Source organism: Babylonia areolata, chromosome 22 (assembly GCF_041734735.1).
Source record: "Babylonia areolata isolate BAREFJ2019XMU chromosome 22, ASM4173473v1, whole genome shotgun sequence".
NCBI lineage: Eukaryota > Metazoa > Mollusca > Gastropoda > Neogastropoda > Buccinidae > Babylonia > Babylonia areolata.
In genome coordinates, this window is record NC_134897.1 from 34,528,480 (window position 1) to 34,535,979 (window position 7,500).

The window sequence follows — 7,500 nt, forward strand, 5'->3', positions numbered from 1 at the left end:
ACTATTTTTGTTTAATGACGCCTGTTTCTATCATTTCTATAGGCTATGAAGAAAATGGGAATCAAATGATAATATTAATCTTGTAATTGTTTCACTTTCTCAAGTTGACTGACTTCTTTACAGCCCAACCGACCATAGCTCTTTCTTTAACCTTTTTTTCTTTGTTCTTTCCGTGGATTTTGTTCCATCATATTTGCGAACGTGATGATATGGACATGCATGAAAACGTGCAGATAAAAAAGAACACTCTGTGTGTGTGTGTGTGTGTGTGTGTGTGTGTGTGTGCGTGCGTGCGTGCGTGTGGGTGGGTGGGGGGATCGGGAGGTTGGAGGGGGAAGGTCATTGCATGCGCGTGCTCGTGATTGTGAGTGCACTTTCGCGGCGTTTTAACACACACACACACACACACACACACACACACACAACTTTCTCTGATTTACCGGCGTGTTTTCGGCCCTGATTCATCCCTGTCTCAATCGAGTTAGTGGTGGGGCTGTGTGTGTATATACTGAATATCTACAAACAAGCCTGCACGCCAAGTTAAAGGAATAAACTCCGCAGTCTTTCCCTGTTCCCTGTTCCATACAGCCAATGATACCAAGCTGTGAAAATATGGACAGAACTGTGCAAGGGGAAAGAGGAAGAACACAGAAGTGCAGTGCTGTCTTAACTCGCCTGTGCTAACAGTTCACACTTTGCCTTGTTCTGCCAGTGTGCACGAGTACCCAAGCTCTGGAATCAGCCGGCACAAGTTGTCATCAGTGCACACACACACACACACACGTACGCACACACACACACACACACACACACACACACACACACACGTACACACACTAACAGATATACAGAAAAAAACACACACTAACAGACAGACAGACACACACACACACGCACACAGAGGCTCTCTCTCTCTCTTTCTCTCTCTCTCCCACACAGACACAGACACACACAGAGGTTTTCTATTTTTTGCTCATTCTCTCATGGTCCAGGCCCTCTTTGGGAAAGGTTGGAGTATATTATTTTTCTTTTGTTTTTGTGTGCGCGCGCGCACATGTGTGTGTGTGTGTGTGTGTGTGTGTGTGTGTGTGTGTGTGTGTGTGTGTGTGTGTGTGTGTGTGTAGGGTTGGGGAGGGGGCAAATGCTTGGTTAAAAAACCCCCAGACACTTGTTGGCCTGGGTCGAATTCAGTCAAGTGTCGACCGCCCATACATCACCTCCCTCGTGAATGTGTGTGTGTGTGTGTGTGTGTGTGTGTGTGTGTGTGTGTTGAATTTGAGTGGGGGTGGGGCTATTTCAGTTATAAGTAATATCCCCGCCTTTTTGAAAATGTTGCTATTTCAGTTATAAGTAATATCCCCGCCTTTTTGAAAATGTTGCTATTTCAGTTATAAGTAATATCCCCGCCTTTTTGAAAATGTTGCTATTTCAGTTATAAGTAATATCCCCGCCTTTTTGAAAATGTTTGGCGAACAGGGATTGCGTTAATGATACATTTATCACCACTAGTATCATTTCTCGTTTGACAGCTGCAATTCATTTAATAGATTTACATGCTATATGATATACAATAATGTGTGTGGTTGGGGGAGGGGGAGGGGGCGGAGGGGTGGTAGTGAGGGGGGCTGCATGCGTATTTTACAATGTGATCTCCAGTGTTATCTTCTTTGCATGCAAGATGCGCATGAATCATCCTTTGTCTTAATCAACCACTTCCTTATCTTAGCTCGTTGTATTGTGGCCCAAAGCCGGTGTGCTTTAAATTCTGTGAGTATTCTTAATGACACCATCATGGGGATTTCTGAAGAAAGAACACCTTCGCTGTATACTTCAGATATTACACTTCAATCAAATATTTTTTTTCCATGGGGTGTATAAAGCTGGGGGTATAACTTTGAAGTTTGCTATCACCACCTCACCTTCCAACTGCAGAACACTGCACCTGTAGTATAGCATCCTTTTCCAGCTGGGTTCAGCTGCTCTGTGTTCAGACACCTAACAACTTGCACCTGACTTCTTGGTGGCAGGGAGGGTGGGTGGTGGTGGTGTTGGTGGGTGGAGGGGAGGGTGGGGGGCAAGGGGAAGTCCCTTGTCAATGAAATACAGGTGGGACAGTTTGTTAGGAAAATTGCATTTGTTATTGAGAGAGTTTCATTGGTGCCCCCTTCAGTCCCCCATACTACCCCTCTTGTTTACATCCACCTTCTGTATGTGGCAGGGGCGCTCACACGCATATATATATATATATATATATATATATATATATATATATACTCGCACGAGCGTGCACGCATGGATACCTAGAATCTACTAATACTCCTTGGGGCAGCCACTGCGGACGGGGCTGCCTGTCCCGAATTGGAGTAGTAGTAGTAGTAGCAGTAGCTCAAGGAGGCGTCACTGCGTGCGGTCAAATCCATATACGCTACACCACATCTGCCAAGCAGATGCCTGACCAGCAGCGTAACCCAACGCGCGAATTGGAGTGGTGTGTGTGTGTGTGTGTGTGTGTGTGTGTGTGTGTGTGTGTGTGTGTCTGTGTGTGCGCGCGCGCGCGTGTGTGTTTGAGTGTGTGGAAAGAGAACGACAGAGACAGACGAACAGACGGGCAGACGCACGGAAAAATAGACGGACAGACAAAAAAAAAAAAAAAAAAAAAAAAAAAAAAGTAAAGAAAGAAGTTGTCTGAGATCGAATACATGCAGACCTTTACCAGCCAAGAGGTACCACAACAAAGAGCCAACGTATTTGTTTTCCTCAACAGAGAAACTTCCGGGAGGGGAGACAAGTTTGCACAGCTGATGACCTGCCGGGCAAGTTACCGGCCTTCTCCGCTTCCGTGTGTGTGTGTGTGTGTGTGTGTGTGTGTGTGTGTGTGTGTGTGTGTGTGTGTGTGTGTGTGTGTGTGTGTGTGTGTGTGTTTGCTTGGGTGGTACCAACAGGGAGGGGAGAAAGAAGTTGTGGGAGAAGACACACACACACACACACACACACACACACACACACACACACACACACACACACACACACACACACACACCTCACGTGTTTGTTTGTTTTTTTTGTGTTTTTTTTCAATTTCGACCTGACTTTCTCCTTCTCTCCTTCCCACCCAATCAGATTTCAGATGAAACAATTCCAAAAGAAGATGCCACCCTTCCCTCCTGTACACACCCATACAAACCATCTTTTCCCCGGCCGACGGACCCCAACCCCTTCCCACCCCTTCCCCTCCTCCCACCCCCTTATCATCACCTCGGCATCTCTCTCTCACGAGAATCGTGAGCACCTGTGATGGTACTGCAAGTTAGTGAAAATGTCATTCGGCAAGTCTCTTATACTGTGTTTGTTGTCAGTCTCTGTTGGAAACGATCCTCTGTCTGGGTGTATGTGGTCTGGTCGTTCTGTCTGTCTGTCTGTCTCTCTCCTTGCTTCCTTGTTTGTTCAGCAACGATAATAATAATCATCATCAGAAATGGAAATTGTACACGATGCAAATCCAAAACAATACGTTCTGGCAAACGACGATCAACAGAATCTCAGATTTTTTTTTTTTTTTTTAGTGATACGCATGCATATCTATCTATGCATACAGTACTTAAGCAATTTAGGAAATGCGGATAACACATGTGATATGCATGAGCTGTGTCACTCACTGTGTGACTATTTCGACCACAAGTCTTTTGTTGTTGTTGTTGTTTTTTGCACTTCAAAATTCATCCACCCTTTTCTTCCTTGTGGGGTGTCTATGTGGGAAGCCTGTATTAAATGTGACATTGGTTTTGAAAGGAAGGGGAGTGTGTGTGTGTGTGTGTGTGTGTGTGTGTGTGTGTGTGTGTGTTTGTGTGTGTGTGTGTGTGTGAGAGAGAAAGAGAGAGAGAGAGAGAGAGAGAGAGAGAGGGGAGGGAGAAAGGAGAAAAGAGAGACAGACTCTGTGTGCATTTCTTTCTTTTTCTCTCTCGCTCCCTCTCTCCCAGAAACCCACAGACACAGAAACAACAGACAGGGACAGACACACGGACAGAGAAAAACAAGATGCAGAGAAACCTAGAACACATAGAGGCGTGACAAACTGACAGAGAGACAGACACAGAGAGAGACAGAGCAACAGAGACAGACAGACAGAGATACACCCCCACCCCCTACCCATCCCTTGTCCCCCACCCCCCACCCCCCAACCCCACCATCCTCCACTACTCAACAGAATGGAGCAACCAATTACAAACACAACATCCCTTCCGTCGAAAGAAAATACACCTAACCCAGGCACCTTTCCCCTCAGACAACACCTGCAGGGTAAAATCCTCCATGTCTATCATCTATGTGCATGTCTGATGTTGTTGATATTACTGTCAACAAAAAACAAACAAAACAAAACAAAACCAAAAAAACCCAAAAAAACACACACCAAAAAACCTCTGTGTGCGTGTGTGTCTGATGTTGACACAATCACATGCAGTTCATCTCTGTTTACTCAGCATGAAAACTACACACAAGTCTATCGTCTCACTGCTGGCTGCTGTCATCAGCAGGGGTCTGATTTTTGTTCTGTTCGGGCTGGCAGGAGGTGGCCCGTGTCAGTTGCACTTTCCTTTCTGCGGCACTGAGTCCCTGTGTTCTTCTTGTTGCTTCCCGTATAAACGTCCAACTAGAGAGAGGGGCACAGAGAGAGAGAGAGAGAGAGAGAGAGAGAGAGAGAGACAGACAGACAGACAGACAGACAGACAGACAGAGACAGAGAGACAGGGAGACAGAGAGAGACAGAGAGAGGGAGGGAGGGAGAGAGAGACGGGGGGAGGGAGGGAGGGACAGAGATAGAGTGGGTGAGGGGGAGAGAGAGAGAGCGGGTAGGGGTGGGAGAGAGAGAAAGAGAGAGAGGGGGCAGAGAGTGAGAGACAGAGAGGGAAAGGGAGAGAGAGGGGGGAGGGAGGGAGAGAGAGAGGGGTGCGAGAGAGAGAGAGAGAGGGATAGAGAGAAAGAGAGAGAGTGAGAGAGAGAGAGTGAGAGAGAGAGAGTGAGACAGAGATTAAGACAGAGAGAGAGAGAGACTAGACAGGCAGCATACGGACAGACACAAAGACACGCACAAAAATATACAGACAGATGGCCATAAGCCCCGCCACATCACTACCAACTTCCTTAAAAAAAATATATATATAAAAACGTCCCTTCCCTCTTTTTGTTGTTGTTGATAATGATGATGTTGATGATGATCATGTTGTAGTTGAAGACTGGCCACAGACAGGGAAACACACACACACACACACACACACACACACACACACACACACACACACACACACACTAAACAGACCGACGTGTAGGCACGTCTGCCCTCACTAGGTTAATTGCAGTGATTCAACAACTAACACATAAACTACGAACGCAATATCCAAGACTTCTGTATCTGCGGCAAGCATCAGCAGAAATGTATATGTCTGGCCTTCTCGCTATCACTTTCCTTTCATCTGTGTTTACACCGCATGCATGTAGAGAGTATGTACCGCCCTCATCTTACTGCTGAATTGGACTGCAGTTTTGGTCGATTTGCTTTCATTTTCCTTCGAGAAGCTCATGTTCATAATTTGTTCCCGTTCGTTTCGAAACTTCCAACGGGAAATATTGTTCAACGCAGAAACTTCAAAGGGCATGTTGTAAAAGAACACAGAAGCGGGTTTGGAGCTTGTGTTGTTGATAATTATGTCACCGCATGACATTTTGTGTTTGTGGCTGACGTTTTTGAATTGAAAGGTAAGATAAAGATCAGTGGGGTAAAGTGAACACGTGTGAGAAATCTTGAGTTCATGTAATTGACTTTGTCCGTGTCTGATAGTTTGCCCACTGTGTGGTTTTCGTGTGCACAACCTGGTTCACGTTTCTAACACATTTGTTTTCTTGTCAACACCGTTGAAGTTAAAACTACCTGACGTTCCGTATTTGTGGGTTTGGTATGTTAATAATAATTTACTGAGAACTAAACGTATACGCGTGAACTTGCTTGAGCGATCTATTTTGCCATTATATAATAAAGGTAATCATCATCATCAATATTATTGTTGTCATCATTATTATCATCATTACTTTTGTTATCACACTCAAGATGGTGGCTCTTGCACACGTGTGCAAACACACACACACACACACACACACACACACACACACACACACACACACACACACGTGACACACACCTAGAGAGACAGGGGGTGGGGTGCGAAGGGAACTCTCTCTCTCTCTCTCTCACCCTCTCACACCCCACAACTGAACCCAGCCACACACTATCATATGACTGTGCTGTGTTTGATCATTTCATTTGATTGTTGTCTAAAAATATATATTATTTTCTTCGTTTTGTTATTTTCTCTTCTTAGCGACCTCATTTTCCCCTCGGCTCGCCATCTGCCGCCCGCAAGCTCCCCCCCCCCCCCACCCAACCCCCCCTCCCCCCCTTCTCCCATCTCCTCCTCTCTCCTTCCCTATCACTTTTCCTCGATTCTCACGGCCAGCACCACGTCCCACTGACAAAATACAATAAATCTACTCACCGTGAAACGTGTGTTGTGTTGGAAGGAACCTGATGCAGATGCTAATGTTATCAGCTGTGGAACAACACAAACACGGCCCGCAAGACAAACCCCTTGTCGTGTTTGTCCACGTTTTGACACCAACCTAGTGAGACTTCAAAACAACTGACCGGCGAAGAAGGGCGCAGTGCAAACGTGTTCATCAACGCATTCCGAACGAGTTGATACTGCAAACAAAACATTAAAAAGATGTTTTCAAAAACACGTCATTCATTCACGTTTTGAGTGATATCCTAAATTCTCTGAGCCCGCCGCACGCGCGCGCGCGCGGTGTGTGCTTATCTCAAGAAAAAGTAACTCCTCCAAACTGTCCATGGAAATAGTCTCCCCTACAGTGTAATCTCTATCAGATCGGGTGAAGAGCGGTGTTGTTGTTGAGACAGGTGAGTGCACGCAGTGTTGCGTTTCAAACCGAAACATGTTTATAAACTGGTCGAGCACGAAAGAAGGGAGTGTCTAGGATTAGGCTACAAGACAAATTTGTGGAATCTTACTTCTTTCTTGCTTTTTAAATTTTAATTTTTTTTTTTTTTAAATACCCCTGTTTTGTTGACGATTTTGTCGCGGCATCGTTGCCGTCGTTTTTGTTGTTCTTGGTGTTGCCGTCGTTGTCATCATTATCATCAGCATTCTCAACTGTTCAGTTCATAAATTTGATAATCATTTACGGCTAAATGTTCTGGCTTTGTTATTAACTATTTTTTAAGGTTTGAAATTCTTTACCTACTTTCAATATGCTTTCCCTTATTTTGGGTCTAATGGAAACCTATTTTTCCGTTTTAATTTCCTTTTTCTTCGTTCATATCTTTTGAGCATGTCTGTGTCTTTCGTTGTCACCCGTACCATCCAGAGCGTTTGCGCATGAACTGAAATGGGAAGCACTGATTATGCATGCTGACATAAATGTGACACTAAT

General features: G+C 45.2%; 1 protein-coding gene across 1 annotated transcript in view; it reads left to right on the plus strand.

Moving 5' to 3' along the window:
• The first annotated feature begins 6,651 nt into the window (after positions 1-6,651).
• LOC143297144 (protein madd-4-like) overlaps positions 6,652-7,500 on the plus strand; it is a 53,576-nt gene continuing 52,727 nt past the window's right edge. Inside the window, exon 1 of the mRNA XM_076609320.1 lies at positions 6,652-6,967. The gene's annotated coding sequence lies outside the window, so the exon portion shown is untranslated. The remainder of the gene's footprint in view (positions 6,968-7,500) is intronic.